This window comes from Equus caballus, chromosome 1, assembly GCF_041296265.1.
Source record: "Equus caballus isolate H_3958 breed thoroughbred chromosome 1, TB-T2T, whole genome shotgun sequence".
Taxonomy (NCBI): Eukaryota; Metazoa; Chordata; class Mammalia; order Perissodactyla; family Equidae; genus Equus; species Equus caballus.
This window is the reverse complement of record NC_091684.1, coordinates 121,817,685-121,841,206: the sequence shown is the minus strand read 5'-3', so window position 1 is coordinate 121,841,206 and position 23,522 is coordinate 121,817,685. Positions and strand designations below refer to the sequence as shown.

Here is a 23,522-nt window from a genome sequence, read left to right as displayed (position 1 = left end):
CCAGCTTTGTTCTTTTTTCTCAGGAATCATTTGGTTATTCGGGGTCTTTTGTTACTCCATATAAATTTTAGTATTCTTTGTTCTATTTATGTGAAAAAGGTTCTTGGAACTTTGATAGGGATTGCATTGAATCTATAGATTGCTTTAGAAAGTATGGGCATTTTAATGATGTTAATTCTTCAATGGAAGAGTATGGAATATCTTTCCATTTCTTTGTGTCTTCTTCGATTTCTTTCAACAATGTTTTATGGTTTTCAGTGTACAGATCTTTCACCTCTTTGGTTAAGTTTATTCCTCGGTCTCTCATTATTTTTGTTGCAATTGTAAATGGGATTGTATTAATTTCTCTTTCTGCTACTTTGTTGTTAGTGTATAGAAACACAATTGATTTTTGTACATTGATTTTTGTATCTCATGACTTGACTGCATTCCTTCATTGTTTCTAAAAGTTTTTTAGTGGATTCTTTAGGATTTTCTAGATATAAAATCATGTCATCTGCAAAGAGTGACGGTTTCACTTCTTCTTTTCCAATGTGGATCCCTTTTATTTCTTTTTCTTGCCTGATTGCTCTGTCTAGGACTTCCGATACTATGTTAAATAAGAGTGGTGACAGTGGGCATCCTTGTCTGGTTCCTGTTCTTACAGGGATAGCTTTCAGTTTTTCTTCATTGAGAATGATATTTTCTGTGGCTTTGTCATACATGGTCTTTATGATGTTGAGGTATTTTCCTTCTATACCCATTTTGTTTAGAGTTTTTATCATAAACGGATGCTGTATCTTGTCAAATGCTTTCTCTGCATCTATTGGGATGATCATGTGATTTTTATTCTTCATTTTGTTAATGTGGTGCATCATGTTGATAGATTTGCAGATATTGAATCATCCCTGCATCCCTGGAATGAAACCCACTTGTCATGATGTATGATCTTTATTGTGTATTGTTCTATTCCATTTGCTAGTATTTTGTTGAGGATTTTTGCATCGATGTTCATCAGTGATATTGGCCTGTAATATTCTTTTTTTGTGTTGTCCTTGTCTGGTTTTGGCAGCAGGATAATGTTGGCTTCGTAGAAGGAGTTAGGAAGCCTCCTCTCCTCTTCAACTTTTTGGAAGAGAAGGATAAGTATTAAGCCTTCGTCAAATGTTTGGTAGAATTCACCAGGGAAGCCATTTTGTCCTGGGCTTTTATTTTTGGGGAGGTTTTTGATTGTTGTTTTGATCTCCTTCCTGGTGATTGGTCTATTCAAATTTTCTACTTCTTGGTCCAGTTTTGGAAAGTTGTATGTTTCTAAGAATTTATCATTTTCTTCTTGATTATCCAATATGTTGGTATATAGCTTTTCATAGTATTCTCTTATTATATTTTGTATTTCTGAGGTTTCCATTGTAATCCCTCCTCTTTCATTTCTGATCTTATTTATTTGAGTCTTCTCTCTTTTTTTCTTGTTGAGTCTAGCTAAGGGTTTGTTAATTTGGTTTATATTTTTGAACCAGCTCTTGGTTTCATTAATTTTTTGTATTGTTTTTTAGTCTCTATTTCGTTTATTTCTACTCTGATTTTTATTATTTCCTTCCTTCTGCTGATTTTCGGCTTTGTTTGTTGTTCTTTTTCCAGTACCTTTAGATGTGCTTTTAGATTGTCTATTTGGGATTTTTCTTCTTTGTTAAGGTAGGCCTGAATTACTATAGACTTCCCTCTTAGAACCGCTTTTGCTGTATCCCACAGATTTTGGCATGTCGTGTTTTCATTTTCATTTGTCTCCAGGAAATTTTTGATTTCTTCTTTGATTTCTTCATTGACCCAATCATTCTTCAGTAGCATTTTGTTCAATCTCCACATTTTTGTGGCTTTTCTGGTTTTCTTTCAGTAGTTGATTTCCAGTTTCATACCTTTGTGTTCAGAAAAGATGCATGGTATGATTTTGATCTTCGTAAATTTATTGAGGCTTGTTTAGTGCCCTAACATGTGATCAATCCTGGAGAATGTTCTATGGGCATTTGAAAAGAATGTGTATTCTGTGTTTTTTGGATGGAATGTTCTGAATATATCTACTAAGTCCATCTGTGTCCTTGAAGGTGAGTGTTTCCTTATTGATTTTCTGTTTGGATGATCTATACATTGGGGTAAGTAGAGTGTTAAAGTACCCTACTATTATTGTGTTACTGTCTATTTCTTCTTTTATGTCTCTTAATAATTATTTTATATATTTAGGTGCTCCTGTGTTGGGTGCATAGATATTTACAAGTGTTGTATCTTCTTGTTGGATTGTTCCCTTTATCATTATGTACTGCCCGTCTTTGTCTCTTGTTACAGTTTTTAAGTCTATTTTGTCTGATATAAGTATTGCTACCCCTGCTTTCTTTTCTTTGACGTTTGCATGGGATATCTTTTCCCATCCTTTCACTTTCAGTTTGTGGGTGTCTTTAGGTCTGTAGTTTGTCTCTTGTATGCAGCATATACATGGGTCTTGTTTTTTTATCCAATTCACCACCCTATAGCATTTGATTGAATCATTTAGTCCATTGACGTTTAAAGTAGCTGTTGATAAATATGCATTTATTGCCATTTTGTCCCACTTTTTTTTTCTGAGTGTTTTTGTAGTTCTTCTCTGTTCCTTTCTTTTTCTCTTGCTCTCTTCCCTTGTGGTTTGATGGCTATCTTTAATAATATGTTTGATTTCTTTTGTCTTACTTTTTTCTTGCTTGTTGCAGGTTTCTGATTTGTGATTACCCTGAGCATCCTATTTAATATTCTATGCATATAAGGCTATATTGAGCAGATAGACTCTTTAGCTCTACATTATCACTCACTTCCTCCCACATTATATGTTTTTTAAATCATATATAGTCTCTTGTTTAGTGTCTATCCGTTGCCCTCTTGTCATTGAAATAGGTGATTTTAGTACATTTGTCTTTTAACCTACATAATATCTTCACAGGTAGTCAATCTGCTACCTTTACTATATTTTTACCTTACAAGTGATTTTACTGCCTGGTTTTTGTTGTTGTTGTTTTAATAATTTTTTTTATCTCTATTTGTGGTCATTGCATTCCCACTTAAATAAGTCCCTTCAGCGTTTCTTGCAGAACTGGTTTTTTGGTTATAAACTCCTTTAATTTTTGCTTGTCTGGGAAGCTCTCTCCTTCCATTCTGAATGACAACTTTAATGGATAGAGTATTCTTGGCTGTAGGTTTTTTCTTTTTAGCACTTTAAATACGTCATGCCTTTCTCTTCTCACCTGTAGAGTCTTGGCTGAGAAGTCTGCTGATAGCCTGATGGGCGTCCCTTTATATGTCACTTGTGGCCTTTCTCTTGCTGCATTCAGGATTCTCTCTTTGTCTTTAATTTTGGACATTTTAATTATAATATGTCTTGGTATAGGCCTCTTTGTGCTTATCATGGTTGGAGCTCTCTGTTCTTCCTGAGCTGGGATGTCTGTTTCCTTCCTCCAGTTAGGAAAATTTTCATCTATTATTTTGACAAATATATTTTCTGCCCCTTTGTCTCTCTCTTCTCCTTCTGGGACACCTGCAGTCTGGATGTTAGCACACTTGATTTTGTCCCAGAGTTCCCTTAGACTGTTCTTGTTGTATCTAATTCTTTTTCCTGTTTTCCGTTCCACTTGGGTGATTTCCTCTAGTCTTTCATTTAGCTCGCTGATCCATTCTTCTGCATCCTCTACTCTGCTGTTGAGTCCCTCTAGTGTATTTCTCATTTCCAGTATTGTATTCTTCATTTCTGATTGGTTTTGTTTTATATCTTCCACTTCTTTGTGTATGTGCTCACTGTGTTCATCCATTCTTCTCCCCATATCTGTGAGCATCCGCATGATATCTTGTTTGAACTCTTTGTCGTGTAGGTTGCTTGTTTCTCTTTCACTTAGTCCTTTTTCTGTGGCTTTATACTGTTCCCTTGCTTGGAAAGTATTCTTTTGTCTTTTCATTTTGCCTTTTTCTCTGTGCTTGTTTCTATGTATTAGTTGAGTCAGCTATGTCTCCTCATCTTGGAGAAGTGGCCTTATGTATGTGATGCCTTATGAGGCCCAGCAGTGTGCTTCCCTCTCATCACCAGTCCATAAGAATCAGGAGTGACCCATTTGTGGGCTACTTGTGTCCTTCTGCTGTGGCAGGGTTACTCCCACTGCTGGTACCCAGGGAGTCTAGTCTTTCCTTCCCTGGTCAGCTGTTTGTAAATCCAGTTTGGGGAGGCTCAGCACTGTTGGCTACAAAGTCTATCAGCACACTCCTATTGCAGTTTTCCTCTTAATTGGGTTGGTACCCAGTGTAGCTGGTTGCTAGGCTCACGGGCTTACAATTGCTATAGGCCTCAGGCCTACAAGGCTGTTGTCAGTTCTCTTAGGAGTCCAGCTGAGTGGGGCTGGCCCTTGGCCAGGGGGAACTCAATTGTTTCAGGCTTTGGAAGGTGGGGCTGATCCTTTTTATGGCCATTTGTGTAGTACACATCTTATGCCTTTGATTAGCCTCACCCCCTAGAGGACCACATATACCATCAACGCAATCATGGTCCATGCACACTTCCCAACCCCCTGGAGTGTATCCCAACACCACACTGCAGAGGCCCCTAACTCTCCACCAATGCCCACCAGAGTTCACCTGGTCCTCACACAGGCCCTGCCCCACAGAGACAGACACCCTTGCCTGCCTGTAGAGGATCAAGGCATCCAGTCAATGCAGGCTGAAAAGTAGCCTAAGAGCTTGCTGTTAGGTGGGGCCCGTCCCTAGAGTGGGTTGCCTGCCCTGGCTGAACTGGATTTAATCTGTGCTCTAGTTGGTGTGGCAGACCACTGTGCTAACACGCCAAGGGATGAACCTCAGTGGCACCCACCAGGGTCCATGTCAGCATGCCTGGACCAGCTCAGAGCAATGGCCCCCACCAATGTCTCAGTCTCCAGAGAGGGCCCTCGTCTTACCAAGATGCCCCAGAGCCTACCACATTAGTCTTGTTTCACCAAAGGACTGTACCTCTTTCTGGTGATTTTAGGTTGCTGCAATGAGTGAGTTTGTGCATGTGCCCTTTAAGACCTTTGCCTTTTTGGCTTTTGGCTGATAGCTTTTCTGTGGGTATCCTCCCTGCAGTTAATAGCCAACAAAGCCAGTCAGTAAGATCCCCGTCTCAGTTGGTCTGAGTCTGAAGCATGGAAGCAAGCAATTTTTTAACTGTCTATCTATCTTGTACCTTCATTCTGTAGTGAGTTTTTGAATACATCATTTCTTAATTTTTTTATAGGTTATTCATTTTTATAGTACAATTCATGTTTAGTAACACACTAAAGATATTTAGCTTCTCTATAGCATATTAAAAAATTGTCAGAGGCTGGTCTCTTGGTATAGCAGTTAAGTTTGTGTGCTCCACTTTGGTGGCCTGGTGTTTGCAGGTTCAGATCTCAGGACTGCACCTATATCAGACCTACAAATCAAGCCATGCTGTGGTGGCATCCAATGTACAAAAAACACAGGAAGATTGACACAGATGTTAGCTCAGTACCAATCTTCCTCACCCCCCAAAAAAAGCCAAAAGCAGATAAACTTCTTGTTCAGCAAATGATGTTTCAATATTTTATTTTAATTGGGGATGATGTAGATATTCAACAAATATCCATTATTTACCTTAACTTATTATCACTTTAAAGTTTCAAGTTCACAGAACATTTAGGGAACTATTTTTTAGTAAACCTATTGTACAACATAATTACTGTTGAAAAGTTCACTTTTAAATTTTTATCTCATTTATGTCTATTCAATTTACTTGTTCTTAATGATTATGTTTGAACTGACTGAAAATTTTATGAGCTAAACAAACAAAAATAGCCATCCTAAGTTCTTTTACTTTTTGGCAAATTATGAAGTATAAAAAATTACAGAAGCAAAGTACTTCAAAAGTTAAATGTACGGTTCTTCCCTCTTTGTTTTTTCATTCTTTCTTTTTAAAAAAATATTGTGCTTGAAATGTATCTGGCAATTGAATTTTATTGTAAATATTGCTCTTATGTTGAATTTATAATTTTATAATCTTAACTATGTAGTAGAGATAACTTAAGCTGTTTTTACCAGTAAACCTGTTACTGCACAAAATTGGGGTTCTCTTGTCTGATAAACATAAATAACCAATTAATTATTGCATCATTGTTTGGGAAAAGATATCAGCTTTATTCTGTGACATTGATCTTCAGTGAGAATAGTGTGTGTGTGCCATCAGATCTGTTTTCTGAACCAGGATTTGGGGTGAAGTTTAAGAGGTTAGGGAGAACAGGCTGGCTTATGGAAATGCTGATGGGACAGGTTTTGGTTGATGGACTTCAAACATTTATGGTAAGGTTATAAACATTTATGACAGGGGTCTAAACATTTATGATGAGGTTCTAAACTGCTATGGTAGGGTTCTAAACATTTTTGATGAAGTGGGGAAGGAATTTTAACACCAGACGTTCCTGAATGAGGGATCCCTCATTTCTGGTAAGAGTCTGACTTTCAAGTCCTGGTCATGTCTTGATCTTCGGGTTTCATGGGAAGGAGGATCTTTGGTTCCCCAGTCATTTTAGGTCAAGATTTCTTCTTTTGCACATGTGCTGGCTACATGACTTTGCAGATTTTCTGAAAAACAATTAATTACTCTGTTGATAATGTTACCAAAACTGAAGTGAGTTCTCTCCTGGTGAGTTAAATCAGACTCTCCACCAGAAGTAGTTGTCTCACCAGGTAAAGTATATTTGTGGCAAATAGGAGACAATGAGGAATCATTTCCAAAGTCATGGCATCCCCAAACAAAGGGAAGCAGGGGCATTTATTTCAGATGAGGAATGAATATTCAAAAGGGAAAGGTGAGTATTCACTTGTGCAGGCTTAGTTGGAAAACATGCTTCCACATACAAGGCAAGTTATGATAATAAGGACTAAGCTCCTCTTCGAGAGATCTTAACATTAAAACTAAGGCAAAGGTCACAGACTTAGCTCTTCTGGTAAGGCTTGGTATGGTTCAGGGAGGTTGGTGATTGCATCTTCTTAAAATACCAAAAGGAAAAAGAACAATTTGGAAAAACAGTTAAATGCTTCCAAACTGCCCCTGGAGTCCTTTGGGGTGACTAGTCCCTGTCAAAAATCCCTCCTCTAGTCTTTATCCTGCTCCTCATCCTTGAAGGGCATAGGTCAAAGGTCCATCTTCTGTAACTAATTCCTGCTGAGAGTGGGCATTGTCATAGGGACCAATAGAAGAACAGAATTTCCAGCTAATCTCAAATAGGTTTGTGAGTCACCACAGGCATAGCCCCAAGATGTTTGTAACAAACATGGGTAATTTTATAGTCTCAGTGCACTTAGTATATGTTTAGGATCTGGGCATACTTGCCCCCTCCCTCCAGATTCCACCAGCTCTTTTATAGTCTAGATACTGGGTTTCCCATCCTTCTCTGATGGACGTAATCTTGCTGCACAGGGTCATGCAACCTCCTTGGAAGAATTCTGAGCCTAAATGGTATAGGATTGGTTAGGATCCAGGGCAGAACCTGGGGTGGATAGCCAGTTATTACTTGTCTGATGTAGTGTCACTGAAACAAGAGTTTCAAATCAGAGAGTGGTTTTCAGGAAAACTTCAGGTCATCAATTGTTTGTGACCACCTCTCTTGATGTTCAGATGTGGCTGCCTTTGCTTTTTACTAGTGTGGGGGACTGGCATTGGCCACCCCAAGATATGTCTCTTTGACATGACGTTTATTTGGGACTGGTTACTTTTAATAAACTGGGACAGGGAAGGAGGCTCTGAGGAGTGGAACTTGCTTACCCTTTGTTAAGAAACATTTACATTTGTAAGGGAAATCTCCATCTGTAAAGTTGTCTCCTCTCTGTACCAGGAAGTAGGGGGATGACCTTACGTCTGGAAACTCCTATCAATACAGAATGCAAGGTCTTAAATCTGCATAATTTTATTGCTGTTTATTGTGCATGTCTGGTAACCTCTTGTAACTGACTCCCCCCACCCCCAACATCCTCCTTTGTCTTTAGCTGGATATGATATTTAAGGTGGTGGCTTCAGCCATTTTGGCGAGTTGCTCAGCTTGCTTAAGCCTCTCCCATGTATACATGTTATAAAGCTTTGTTTAATTTTCTCCTGCTATTCTGTCTCATGTGAATTTAATTCGTTCTGCAGCCAGAAGAACCCAGAGAGGGCAAAGGAAATGTCTTCCTCCCCTACACTAGTGTGCGGTGGATCCAAGGGTGACTCTTTCTAATTTTAGGGAAGAATGTGTGATTAGTAACATCAAGTGAGGCTCTACCCAAATAAGACTTAGCTGATCTTGGGAGAAACCACTTTTCCAAGTTTTAAGATAGCATGAGCACTCTTAAGGAGCCACCAAGCTGTTTGTTTAGGGACCCAAATCTTCCCTTGAGGGTTTATCATCCAGCCCTTGACTATTGGGGACCACTGGTAACCCTATGTAGTGGCTTCCATTACTTCATCAGGAGAATAGACTGGTGTAAATTCATAGAAAGGTAGAGTGGGAATTAATGGTAATTGGAGAAGCTCTCCTGACATAGTGGCCCTTTTTATAGCTGCATCTGCCAAGTTATTTCCTTTTATGGCCCCTGATCCACCACTGTGATGGCATTTACAATGAAGCACAGCTACTTCCTTAGGGCCATGTGTCACTTCTAGCAATTTAAGCATCTCTGGCCCATGTTTAATTTCAATGGTTCTCTTGACACTCAAAATTAGAGTTCTCTGCCTGATGTGCATAAACAAGCCAATTAATTATGACACCAGCCTTTGTGGGAGAGAAATCAGCTTTTTTTCTGCAAGATTGATCTCCAGGGAGACAGGGGGCATCTACTCTCAGATCTGTCTCCCTGATTCATGATTTGGGACAAAATTTAAGAGTTTAGGGAGAACATATTGGCACGTGAAAATGCAGGTGTAGCAGGTTTTGATTGGTGGGCTTCAGGTACTTATGGTAAGATTCTAAACACTTATGATAGGGTTCTAAACATTTTACACGTGATGGAGAAAGAATTTTAACGTCAGATCTTCCTGAATGTGGGATCCCTCGCTTCTGATAAGAGTCTGGCTTGGAAGTTCTGGTCATGTCTCAGTCCTTGGGTTCTATTGGAAGGAGGATCTTTGGTTCTGAGGTAATTTCAGGTCATGATTTCTTCTTTTGTGTATGCCTGGGCTGCATGACTTTGTAGTTTTTCTGAAAGACAATCCTTAATCATTTTTGTTGATCAGAGATGGAAGTCTGTTCAAACTGGCTCTAAATGGGCCCAGGGTTACAGTTCGCTATGGAGATCTCTGTGGTTAACAATCACTTCTGGGAAATAGGCCCATTGGAATCAGGGAGCAGGGTAAATCTGAGGGGAATCTAGCAGCATAGGCTAATATTGTAAGACCAGTGCAGGCACTTCCATTAGCCATTTTTTAAGCTTATTGAAAGCTTTGTCACATAGTTTATCCCATTCAAAGGGGTCTGTAACATATTTAACTCAATTTTGACACTACATGGGGATAGAATCAGATCCCACAGGTTAAGGGTTCAGTCCCACAGGATTACCATTCACCTCCCATTTTAGATGCCAATTGCATGTTGAGGATGTCACCTTTGCTTCTGACCAACCAGCCACAGACCAGAGGTTCTCAGAACTCTGTCCTTTGGTTTGATTAATTTGATAGAGCTGCTCACAGAATTCAGGAAACACATTTTACTTAATGGCCAGATGGAAGAGATACATAGAGCAAAATATGTGGGGGAAGGACGTGGAGTACCCAGACCCTCTCTGGGTGTGCCACTCTCCTCTAATCTCCATGCGTTTGCCAACCTGGAAGGTCTCCAAACCCCATCCATTTGAGTTTTAATGGAGACCCCACCACATAGGCACCGTTGACCAGATCATTGGCCATTGGTAATTGAACTCAATTTTCAGCCCTTCTCCCCACCCCAGAGGTATGTGTGATGGGGGTGAAGCTGAAAGCTCCAATCCCCAAATCACAGGATTGGTTTCTCTGGCACTCAGCATCCACCCTTAGTGGCTTTCCAAAAGTCATCTTATTAACATAAATTCGAGTGTGGCAGAAAGGGGCTTATTACAAATAACAAAAGACACCCATTTCGCCTTTATTGCTCTGGAGTTATTTCAAGAACTAAGGACTAAACTAACTATTATAACACAAGATGTTCTATGGCTGTTATGTGGGAAATTACAAGAGTTTTTGGAGCTCTATGCCAGAAACCAAATTAAGATATTTGCTATCATAAATCCAGTACTGTATAGCTTTGACAACACTAAGGTCTTGAACAAATCTGTATTCCCCTGTTCTAAAAACCTATTGATTACTGGAAAGATTCTCTTTATGGTTTCTGGCTTCAAGGGATATTGTTTTTCCCTGGGCCAGTGATCTATCTGCTTCAATTTTGCATTTACTGACATGGCACAGGCTGCTCACCCCACCTGTCCTTGAGTCCATAATTCTGAGTTACCTCAGCTTGAAACATTTAGAGGAATCTCTTCCTTCTCTCATGCTGGTATATCCTGTAACAGGGCCATAAGCTAGACTCCCTGACTTTTGGGGACTTGGATCTCTATTTTATCTTGTTCCCAGCTTATTGAGGCCCCTAACTTAGACAGTATGTCCCTCCTTAGAAGAGGAACAAGGAATTCTGGTTCATACAGAAAAGAATGCTTCAGCATACAGGTTGAGGGCTCCAGAAATCTTTTGGTCTCTCCTTTTCCTGATACTTCTTTTGTGTCACACTTTCCTTGAGAAAAGTTTCCCTTTTGGGTATTCAACATTGAGAATATGGCTCCAGTACTGAACAAGATTTCAACGTGCTCTCCTCTTGCCAATGTCACATGGGGCTCCTGGAGCCAACTGGGCAGCCCCACAGCCCCATCACACCTCCTCTGCCCTCAAAGGAAGTGCCCATGGCTCAGTCTTGTTTGATCCCTTCTCTCTCTGGGGTTGGTTTGAACAATCCTGCCTCCAATGCCCTTCCTGTTTGCAGAATGCACACTGATTAGCACCCAACTTTGTTGGTGGCTTTCTGGTCCCTTGGTCGGGGACTGAGGTCACTCACCCATGGCATATTTCTTCTCTCCCTCAGGTTACCTTGGGTAGACTGGAGGGCCACAGCTACCAGAGCAGCTTGCCTTTTCATCTTCTTCTCTTTCTTTTCATCCTCAGTTTCAACTCGGTTATTGAACACCCTATACACAGCCTCTACTAGTTGTGCAGGATTAGTATCAGGATGTGTAGCCAACTTTTAGAGTTTCCTATGGATGTCTGGAGAAGTTTGAGATATGAAATATGTATTAAGAATCAGTGTACTGCCCTGGGCCTCGGGGTCCCAGTTTATATATTGCCTGAGGCAGTCCCAGAGTGTCTGAAAAAAAGCAGAGCGGTTTCCTAAGGACCTTGTTGGACTTCTCTTAATTTAGACCACTTAAGAGTGGCTGGCTTACTATTTTCATGGCTTGCAAAAGCAGACCTGAAAGTATCCTAGCTTCTCTTGATCATCAGGATCATTGGGGTTGCACCCTGCATTAGTCCCTGGCACAGCCTGTTCACTAGGCCTGCAGATGTCTGATCCTGGGTCATATTCATTATCTGCTGGTTCTCTAGCTTTTAACAGAACACATGACTTTTCATCAGCCATGAGGAATGTAGTTAACAGGTTTTGAATATCTGCTCAGGTTGGATTATAAGTGGAGAAGATTTTTTTGGTCAGATTTGTGAATTCCTCTGGGTCAGCCCTTGATTCTTTAGTGTGCACCTTCCAATTATAGAAATCAGACGTGGAAAAGGGGATGTGCATATTAATAAGTCTCCCCTCACCATCAGCCACCTGTCTTAGGGGGTATATCCCAGGTTTATAACTGGTTCCTAATCTAATAGTTGCATTATCTGGAAGAGGAGGGTGAAGAGTCTTTGGTTGTTGCAGAGTCCAATTCCCTGTAGAGAGATTGCTTGGGGTGGGAGTGCAGTAAGGGGTTTGGCCCTGTTATGGCCTCTGGCTTAAGCAGGGGTGAGATAGAAGAATAAAGTGGAGGCCTCTGGGGCTTCACCAGCTGGTCTGACAGTGGGGCTGAAGCTGGAGTATGTGAACGAGGTGGACTGAGGTAGGCTTTCTTTGTCCCATGTTTCTGATTTGGAGGAGCAGGTCCTCCTCATCAGATATTGTTTTATGGGAAGTATTTTTGAAGTCTTAGATTCAAACTTTAACCCTTCACTTAGACATAGTGCCATGAAGCACCAGACAGGAAATTTCTTCCCATTTCTTGGTTCTTTCACAAAATACATCTGATTGTAATATGATTTTAACATTTAGGGTCCCATTTTCTTGCCCTCTTTCCCCATCTTCCAGTGAACATTGTGGCCAGGCTGTGTTATGTAAAAAGATCATCTGCCCTCAGGTCAATGGGGAATACCTGAATGCCTTCCAGTCCTGGAAGATGCAGCACAAAGGGCTTTCCTCTGTCATGGAGCTTGCTCCCCCTATATTCTAGCCTCTTTTCTTATGGTCTGTTTCCAACCTCCCAGGAGCAACTTTTAATGGTTAGTGGTGACACAGATGCCATAAGGCTGTGCCCAGAGGAGATTTAGCACCTAATAGCCTGAAACTAGACCCAGGCTGAGTAACTAAATCTTTAAAGGGAAAATAAAAACTGGTGGACCCAGGGACCACTGATAGGGAGGGCAAGGAAAAAAAAGGAAACCTAGGAGTTCAGAAAAACCAGACTGTGGAAAAACAATATTGATGTCTAGTGTCCCTGACAAAAATGTTAATGTTGAGCATCCTTGACAAAAACAAGCAGAAACAGACTCAGCAACTCCAGAAGGGGCTTGACCCCCTCTAAGGGTACCCCTCCTCTGATCACAGGCACAATTCAAAGACAGACTGAGTGACTTCAGCGGTGGCCTTTAACCCCCGCCTCAACACACCAGAGGAGACTCCATTTCTAGAGGGGACTCGAGCCCCTCACTGATCCCAGAAATGGGAGTGATTGCTCCCATTTTCCCAGAGCTGAGCATCAGCCCTTTCAGAGTGGCCAGGCTGTGCAATCACTCCCTTGAGTCAGGCTACCCCTGGATGGGGACTTGAGCCCTGAAGCCAGGCCCTAACAGGCAGACTTTATGAGACAACTTACAGAAATAACTCCTATAGCCATGCTATGGGGTTGGCATCACACACCTCCATTGAGAGACCCTCTGAGCAAAGTGCTCAGTGTGGCCGCTGGGTCTCCTGATGAGGAAGTGATGTCAAGCTGGTGGCACAAGCACTCTGAAGAGGTAAGCCCCACGTTGGGTGCCAATTTGTTACCAAAACTGAAGTGGGTTCCCTTCTGGTGAAACTGTACACCAGAAGTAGTTGTCTCACAAAGTAAAGTATATTTGTGACAAATAGGAGACAATGAGGAATCATTTCCAAAGTCATGACACCCCCAAACAGAGGGAAGCCAGGACCTATATTTTGGATGGAGAATGAATATTCAAAAGGGAGAAGTGGGTATTTGCTTGTGTGGGCTCGGTTAGAAAACATGCTTCCGCATACACTGCATGTTATAGCAATAAGGACTAAGCTCCTCCAGGAGAGAGCTTAGCGTTAAAAATAAGGCAAAGGTCATGGGCATAGCTCTTGTGGTGAGGCTTGTTCTGGTTCAAGGAGTTTGGTGATTGCATCTCCTTAACATAACTAAAGGAAAAAGAACAATTTGGAAAAACAGTTAAATGCTTCCAACCCACCCCCCTGCCCCTTGAGTTCCTTGGAGCAGCTAGCCAGTGATAATAAGTGATGGGGTCAGTTGAGCTGGTCCTAGAGGGCCACAGTTACAAACCTAGGTAAAAGAATAATTGTACGTCTGCATTATATTTAATGCTAACAACTCTGAGGACATACCTGTTTAGTTTACCCATGATTTAAAAAAAACTAGCTTTATTTCACAAAAATAGTTCCAGATCAAGTTAACTTATAAAAACATGGATTTTTTTCTGTATTGCTGAGTGTATTAGGAATGCTTAATTTGTAAAAGCATTCATTTTTTTAAGCTAATTTGAAGACAACTCCATTGAATGATTTTTAAAATTAATTTTGTAATACCATCCAGAGGTAGAAAAATGCCACATATATATAACATACATGAATACTTACATATATACATAAACATACAGACATATGTAAACAGACAACTTATAGCTTTCATTCTATTTTGGCCACGAGACAGTAAAACACAGTAATACAATCTCACTGGTTTATATCCACTTTATATTTATTTGAATTGTATGACCCCTAAATGGGACAAGTTAACATTACCTGTTTAGCAGCATTTGTCACCACCAAGGCGAAATTGAACTGCTACTCCACAATAGAGGTAATAAAGAGTATGTCTGGAATACAGGATATCACAACATGAGTGATATTGTCTCTTAGTATTATAATGCTCTGTGATTAAAGTCAGTGGAAAACTACAACAACCCAATTGAAACAACACTAGTAATGGCCCAGACCCTTCAGGAATCTAGGTTTGGGTCCCCCAGTCAGAAAAAACCATAACCAGAAGAGGTTGTCACTGAGGCAAAGGGAATACAGAGTGTGGCAGAAGACGATGGTTGTAAATACCAGCTTTGACCATGTGACCCATTACAGAAATAAAGACCTTGTCATGAGTATTTTATCCTTATTTTATGACTATCTTTTTGTGTGTATATATATATGCATACATACATTAAGCAGATATCATTGTTTTATATCCTCTCTTATTGCCATATGAGGTAACAACATATATTGACTATACATCATAGTGTTTAAGTATTGTTAACTTTATGTCCTATTATTTGTTAACCAAAGAGTAAACATTACTCAAGGATGTTAAATCCTCTTCTGGTGAAATAATTAGGGTGTTTTTGGGTGTTTGCAGCAAAGTTTTATAATGTTAGACAGAATTATGATGTTATTATTGTCTGTATTTGGAGATTAATACGGTTTAAGATGATGAGTATAAGTATCGAGTTGACAAAGGATGGACTTGTAGTGGCTAATTTAATGTGTCAACTTAACTGGTCTAAGGGAAGTCCAGATAGCCAGTAAAACATTTTTTCTGGGTGAGTCTGTGAGGATTTTTCTAGAAGAGATTGGAATTTGAGTCAGTAGACTGAGTAAAGAGATCTTCCCTTAGCATGTAGTCATACATCATCCAATCCAAATAGAGGCCCTGAATAAAACAAAAAAGCAAAGAAGGGCAAATACATATCTCTTTTCCTGCATTGGATGTCCATCTTTCCTTGCCCTTGGACATCAGAGCTCCTGGTGGTTGGGCCTTTGGATTCTGGGACTTTCACCATGTGCCCTGGGTTCTCAGACCTTTGGTTGAAACTAAGAGTTACAGCATGGGCTCCACGGTTCTCAGACATTCAGATCTCAGCTGAATTATTCCACCAGCTTCCTGGTTCTACAGGTTGCAGAAGGCAGTTTGTGAGTCTTCTTGGTCCCCATTAATGCCTGAGCCATTACCGTAATAAATCTCCTCTTATCTATCTATCATCTATCTATCCATCTATCATCTATCTGTATATCTATATTTATCCTATTGGTTCTGTTTTTCTAGAGTATTCTGACTTAGATTTTGGTACTGAGAAAAGTTCTGCTTGAACAGAATTTTAAAAATGCTTTCTCTATTTCTTCTCGGGTTCCTAGAATCGGCTCTGTAATCTTAGCAGATTAAAAGACGCTAATGCCTCTATTTCTAGTTTATGTTGAGAGCTGTTTTTAGAGATACATAAGATATCTGCATTGGATATTCCAAATTAAGCACTTATTAGAGGCAGAGAGCTAAGTAACTCTGTATGTGATACTTTTGTGCATTTTTGGAATATTAAGAAATATACTTATAATGATGTTGGTTGGTTCCTCCTCATGTTGCTGGATAAAGTGGTAGAGCAAAGGGTGAGCTCTGGGATTCAAATTCTAAGCTCAACTATTGTATAAATGAGCTAAAAGCTTTCAGTTCTGCCCTGAAGGAAAGATTTCACCTGTCTGGGCTGAAATTCAAACTGTGGAAAAATTCAATGCAAGTTGAACTCCAAGGATCCTATGGTATTTAACTGTTAAAGTGTAACATTGCCTTACAAAGAAAGGGTTTCTATACTGTGAGATGGGTTTATGTGGGATTACATTGTTAAAACTGAGGTCATCAGGCCCCTTAAATATGATGAGGCTTCTTTGCCAGTGGAAGTGGTCTCCAAATCCCTAGCAGCATTGCATCCCCACCCTAAGTAGTAGCAGCTTCTGAACCCACAGAGTTATCAACATTTCCACCTCCTTGAGGGTATCAATCCTGAATTTCCTAAGGAAATGGAAATTGCCTCCCCTGAAGCAGTTGCCACCTATAACTAAACTCAAGTCATAGCAAGTGTCTAAATGTGTGGTAGGAATTGTGACTAATGAGGAGGTGGTGTATAGCCCTAAAGAACTACTTGAGTTGTCTAAATTATACAAGGAGAGATCCAAGTAATATGTGTAGAAATGGATATTAAGCATGTGGGATAATGGTGTAAGTAGTTTAAATTTGGATTAGGTTGAATTCATTGATATGTGCCCACTAAGCAGAGATTCTGCATTTAATGTTGTAGCATGGGTAGTTGGAGGCTCTCTCAGTTTGTTGAGTTGGTTGGCTGTAAATGGATCAAAAGATAGCCCATCATGAGCCAAATGGCAATACAGTAGTCCCCCGCCTTATTCCCAGGGGATACAATCTACCCCTAGTGGATGCCTAAAACTATGGATAGTACTGAACCCTATATATACTTCATTTTTTCCTATATATACATGCCTGTGATAATGTATAACATAAATTTAGCACAATAAGAGAATATCTGAATTGCTATCATCACTACTCTTGCACTTTGGGGCCTCTATTAAGTAAAATAATGGTTACTTGAGCACAAGCACTGTGATACCACCATAGCTGATCTGATAATCAAGACAACTACTAAGTGACTAATGGGTGGGTAGCATATACAGTGAGGATACGCTGGACAAAGGGATGATTCACATTCCAGGCAGGACCGAATGGAACTATGTGAGATTTTGTCACACCACTCAGAATGGCACTCAATTTGAAACTTATAAATTGCTTATTTCTGGAATTTTCCATTTAATATTTTCAGACCATAGTTGACTGTGAGTAACTGAAACCACAGAAAGTGAAACCATGGATAATGAGTCTATTCTACCAGATTTCCCTTGGCTTAATGTAGAGGAAGGGATTCAAATTTTAGGGAGATTGGAATGTTAGAGCAGATTTGTCATTGAAGACCTACTAATTTTTAACTGTTTCAAACTATCATCCTGTAGCAAATAATGAATACATAATAATTTAATAATTTTCTAGACTCATATGTCTTTTTATACTACAAATCTCATGTTTTTTGAGACCATGATATATTTGTTTCTCTACCATATACAAACAAGATGCCAAAAGTAGACACACTTTTGTTCAGCAATTAATATTTCAATATTTTTGATTATTTGGAAAAGATCTATATATTCAATAAATATCCATTATTTGTCTTTCCTTAGCATAGCTTTAAGGTTTCAAGCTTCTAAAATAATTTGCGGAACTATTTTTAAGTAGACATACTATTAAGCATTATTGTTGAAAATTTATAACTGCTATCCCACTTACATCTATCTTTATACTCTTGGCTTAACAACTATGTTTGAACTAATTATAAAAACCATGAGCTGAACAAACAAGTGTAGCCATCATTCTAAGTTATTTTTCTTCTTAAGAAATTATGCAAATGTCAATAAAATCTCAGAAACCAAGAATCTAAAAAAGCATATGCCCTCCCTTCTTTTTTTCTCTCTTTAATTTACTACTGTGCTTGGAGTGCCTCAAGCAACTAATTTTTAATGTGTATTTTTTTAGTTGAATTTATAGTTTTACAATTTAAACATTTAGTAGAGGTAACATAAGCTTCTTTAAGTATTGTACCTAGGTAGAAAGAAATTTTATGTGTGAATTATATTAAATTCTAACAAGTCTAAGGACATGCTTATTTTTATTTTACCAACAGTTTTTTTTTTTTTTAAGATTGGCACCTGAGCTAAAATCAGTCTTCTTTTTTTCCCCTTCTTCTTCTTCTTCTTCCCAAAGCAGCCCCTCAATACATATTTGTATATTCTGGTTGTAGGTCCTTCTGGTTCTGCTATGTGGGATGCCACCTCAGCATGGCTTGTCGTGCGGTGCTAGGTCCACACCCAAAATTTGAACCAGCGAAACCCCGGGCCAGTGAAGCAGAGCACGCAAACTGAACTGCTCAGCCATGGGGCTGGGCCCTTACCATCAGGTTTTAAAATTAGCTTTATTTATGAAAGATTATCCTAGATAAAGAAAACTTTGAAAAGATTGGATTTGTTTCTATATTCTGAGTTTAAGGAATACTTAATTTATAGAAATGCTTATTTATTTCTAAGGATTTTTTAATAGAACTCCTTTAAGAGATTTTATAAATTAATTTAGTAATATAATTCAGAAGTAGAAAATGCCATATATACAAAACATACATACATACATAAACTTACAGACAGAGACAAAAGGAGATCTTTTTTTTTAAAAATTTTATTTTTCCGTTTTCTGCCCAAAGCTCCCCAGTACATAGTTGTGTATTTTTAGCTGTGAGTCCTTCTAGTTGTGGCATGTGGGATCCTGCCTCAGCATGGCTTGATGAGTGGTGCCATGTCTGCACCCAGGATCTGAAGTGGCAAAACCCTGGGCCACTGAAGCAGAGCGCATGAACTTAATCACTTGGCCATGGGACCAGCCCCACAAAAGGAGATCTTATAGCATTCTTTCTAAAATGTTAGCCATGAATCAGTAAGAGATAGCAAAATAATCTCACTAGTTTATCTCCAGTTTATAATTTTATTTAAATTATGTTTCTGGCAAATGGGCAAGTAAGGTTATATGTTTACCCATCTTTGTGGAGGTAACTGTTAAGAGATTGTCTTTTGTCCTGACACAGAATCTGATGGATGCCGTGGAGTAAATATTAGGCCAGTGACTGAGGAGACATCTAGCTCTGTCTGGATAACTCCAAAACCCATCAGAGGAAAGGAATTATCCATTTCTGTTTCCAAATACGACTTTTTCTCTTTTCAGGCTTAGGTGGTGGATTTGGGGGATCTCTTAGTCTCTTTAGAGTCCCTAATAGAGCATTAGGGGGCCTAAAGTTCAAGTGACTGTAGTACCTGAGGTGCTGAGATGGGAAGGGATAGTCTGACTGGTGGACAGAGGGTTGGTGGAGGTATAGGTTTGAAGGAAACCATATCAAAGGATTAAGGGAACTGGAGGGAATATCCAAATCACTAAAATGAGGAAGGAGGAGCAGAGATGATGGAAAGCAAGAGATTTTAGAAGAGTCATTGGAGAGATCATAAGTTTCCCAAAGAGTCCATTGATGTTTTAAATTATCGTTAGTAAAATCCTGAGAAGAAGAAAGGAAGTAGACAGAGTTGGCAGAGCATACAGTCAGCAGGGATTCAACAAAGGGGTTTCATTCCACCAAGACTTCCATATTGTTAACAGGTGGTACTATAGACCTAGCTACAGAGAAACTTGGGACTTTAACACAGCTTGTTCTCCAACATGGTTAAATAGAGAAAAAACTAAGACTCTAACCCTCTTCTGTTCAATATGGGCTATAACTAAGCCATACAGTATACACCAAATCTTATGAATCAAAATCTGTTCCTACCAGCTTCAGGGGACAATTGTCTGGACCAATGATTTAGGGGTTGGATTCATCAAATTATCCCTGATCAGTCAGTCAGACGTGAAGACAAAGTCTTCAAAGATGCACACTTAGAGTTCTGGGGGAGTGGTCCAGAACTCCAATGATGAATTTAATCTATCCAAATTGTCATTGTAACTATTAAAGAAAAACTACCACTTTAAAGAGGGAACACAGATTTTATTCAGGACTGTTGAAATAAGGGGAAAAAAGAATATAGGAACAAGCTCAATCGCCAAAAGAACTTTGGAAAATGGAAATTTATCATCAGGGAACCAGGTGGCATATAGTGGATGAAAATTAACTATGAGGAAACATCATGGTTCAGGGGGATTCTGGAAAAATGACTTAACAGGGTTCTTGCTGAGGATAGGCTAGATTGAAAGGACATCACCTGTGGATGGTGGAGGATGAGAATCTTGATTGAGTATCAAGGGTGATTAGACCTTGAGGATTAGAGGCCATTCTTAGACTGATTTAACAGGGTTCGTGCAAGCAATTTTGCAAGAAAGTATTCAGATGATCTTAGAAGAAGCTTCAGGAATTTGACTACAATTTGGTGAAAGAAGGAAGCTGTGTCACTACCAAAGGAAAACTGGAAAACTTTACAATAGAGGTACGGATAGTATGTCTGGAATACAAAATATCCCTTAGGGTGTCTCTTAGTATTACCATGCCCTATGATTTTGGTCAATGAAAAATTGTAACAACCAAATTCTAACAGGACTAGTAATGGCCCAGACTTTTTGGGAAAGAAGATTTGGGTCACTCCACCAGGTGAAGAATCACAAGCAGTTGGGGTGCTTGATGATGCAAAGGGAATACATTAGAGCAGTAGAATAAGCTACTTATAAATACCACCTACTATGACATAATAAGTTACAGAAAGGAGGACTGTAATTGTTATGAGTATTCACTCATTTTCTCATGAATAGATTTGTGTTTATATATATTGATATTAAGCTCATGTCTTTGTTTCCTAGCTTCTTTTATTTCGCTATCATGTAACAAGAGATGTATTAACTTTATAAAATGCTATCTAAAGATTATTACTTTTATGTCATACTAATTTTTACAGGATATGTAGGAGAAGGATAAACATCACCGAAGGATTTTAACTCCTTTTTTGGGGTAGAGGTTAGTGTGTTTTTGGCAGTATGCAGCACACTTCTATCATGTTAAGTAGAATTGTGACCTCATTATTATCTTTAGTTAAAGATGAATATGGTTTAAAGTGATGTGTATAGGTGGCAAGGTCATAAGGGATGGACCTGTGGTGGTTAATTTTGTTTCAACTAGACTGAGTTAAGAAATTTACAGATAGTTGGTAAAGTTTTATTTCTAATTGTGTCTGTGAGGGTTTTCAGAATGGATTAGCATTTGATTAAGTAGACTGAGTAAAGAGATTTGCTCTTACCACTGTGGTAGAGCATCATCCAGTTGGAATAAAGGGCCACAATACAACAAAAAGGGAAAGGAAGGGCAAATTTCCTTTTTTTAAAATTAAGATTGGCATCAGAGCTAACAGCTGTTGCCAATAATTTTTTTCTTCTTCTCCCCAAAGCCCCCAGTACCTAATTGTATATTCTAGCAGTATGTTCCTCTGGTTGTGCTACGTGGCCTGCACCTCAGCATGGCCTGATGAGCGGTGCTGTGTCCGTGCCCAGGGTCCAAACCAGAGAAACCCTGGGCTGTTGAAGCGGAGCACGAGAAATTAACCACTCAGACATGGGCTAGCCCCAGGAAGGGCAAATTTCTTCTCCTTTCCTAGAGCATGGATGTCCATCTTTTCCTGTGTTTAGACGTCAGAGTTCCTGGGTTTTGGGCCTTTGAGACTTATACTAACTACCCCCTAGTTCTCAGGTCTTTGGCATGAGACTAGTAGTTATACGTTAGCTTGCCTGGTTCTCAGGCCATTGGACTCAGACTTAATTATACCACTGTCTTTTCTTGTTCTACATTGAGAAGATGGCATTTTATGAGACTTCTGTCCTCCGTAATATGTTTCTATGATAAATGTTTTCTTATATATACCTACATATCTATCTATTTATTTTTTGTAAGTTCTGCTTTTCTATTTATACTGACTAATATAGATTTTGGAATGGATAGTGGTTCTACAGAACAGAATTCTAAATATAGGCTTTACGAATTGGTCATGGGGTTTCTGGAATTGTGTCTATAATTTGATAAAATTTAAATACACTAATGACTGTATTTCCAGTAATAATCAGAGCACTGTTTGTCTATAGTGTGAACTGCTCATAGAGATATGCAAAATATCTGCATTGCATATTCCTAATCAATCACTTATAAGAAATAAGGAGCAAAGTAACTCTCTGTATCACATGTTAGAATATTTTTAGAAAACTAAGGAATATAATGATATTGGTTAGTTCCTCCTATTGTTCCTGGACAAAGTGGTGAAAGAAAAGGATGATCTCAGGGATTTGAAATCTCAGGTCAAGCATTACATCAGTACCCTAAGAACTTCAAAGTGTGCCCTGAGAGAGAGTTTTATCTCAGGTTCAAACTTTGATTAGATAAATTTTAGCAAGTTGACTCCCAAAATCCTTGGGTGTCTACTGTTAAAGGCAGAGCATTGCTTGCTGAAGAGTGCATTTTGTGTCTTGGTTTGAGATGTGGGAAGATCTCAATAATCTGGGGACACAGAGCTGCTAAATTGTGATGAGTTGTCTTTGCCAGTGTAAGTGGTCTTCCAACACCCAGTGGAAATGACCTCCACTGGCAGTGGCATCCCCATCCCGAGTGGTAGCAGCCTTCCAATCCACATGGTATCATCATTATACCTCTGTTTGAGGGCATTAATCCTGTGTTACTTGAGAAAATAATAATTGCAAGTCACTCCCCTGAGTCAGTGATCACCTACGACTAGGTTCAAGTTTCAGCAGGCTACTAAATGTGAAGTACAATGTGTGACCCATGAGGAGGTGCACTAAATCAAATGAACTACTTAAATTTTCTAATTTTATTAGCACAAATCTGGGGAGTATGTGTGGAAATATTTGTTCAGTGTGTTTGATAATGGTGGAAGGAATCAACTTGGATCAGCTCAATTTATTTATACGGTCCAACTAAGTAGAGATTATGCATTTAACGTGAAGTTCTTCTTTTGGAAAGGGTTATAACAGTTTGTTGGATTTGCTGACCAAAACATCGATCAAAAGATAGATCACAGTGAGTGAAATGAAAATGCTTAATCTCCCTTGGTTTAATTTAGAGGGAAGTATTCAAAATCTTAGGGAGATTGAAATGTTAGAGTAGATTTGTAGTAGAAGACCTATTCATCCACACTAAGAGGGGGCAGAAGACATACCAGAGATATAATTAGAGAAATAAATTTTAGAATGAAGCCCAAACATCATTGATGAGCTTTGTGATTTCTCTTTTCTTGAGACCAGGTCTTACAGTGGGAACCACAGCCACTCAAATGGAAAGTCAGTGCAGTGGGAGTAATTGGATCCCAGAATGGCAGTGGCCAAGTGGCATCACTCAAACTTCAAAGGCCAGGTGCGCAAAGTTACTGAAAAGGACAGCAGACACAAAACAGCAGTCAGAACATTTTCACTGGCACAGACTGAAAGCTGAATAGTTAATCATGGTATTCCTAGAAATGAAAAATAGCCTAATAACATCGTGCATGCTCTGTATTTTCCAGATCAAGTAAATCAAACTCAACTTGAATTATAAAAACAGATACACA

The 23,522-nt window shown here is 39.2% G+C and overlaps 1 long non-coding RNA gene across 7 annotated transcripts in view; it reads left to right on the top strand.

Moving 5' to 3' along the window:
• Nucleotides 1-23,522, top strand: part of LOC106782165 (uncharacterized) — a 160,929-nt gene that overhangs the window by 98,080 nt on the left and 39,327 nt on the right. For 2 of the 7 annotated variants that reach the window (XR_011439314.1, XR_011439301.1), the window contains exon 5: nt 23,221-23,329. The exons of the other annotated variants lie outside the window; for them this stretch is intronic. This is a non-coding gene — a long non-coding RNA (uncharacterized lncRNA). The remainder of the gene's footprint in view (nt 1-23,220; nt 23,330-23,522) is intronic. 7 annotated transcript variants of the gene reach the window in all.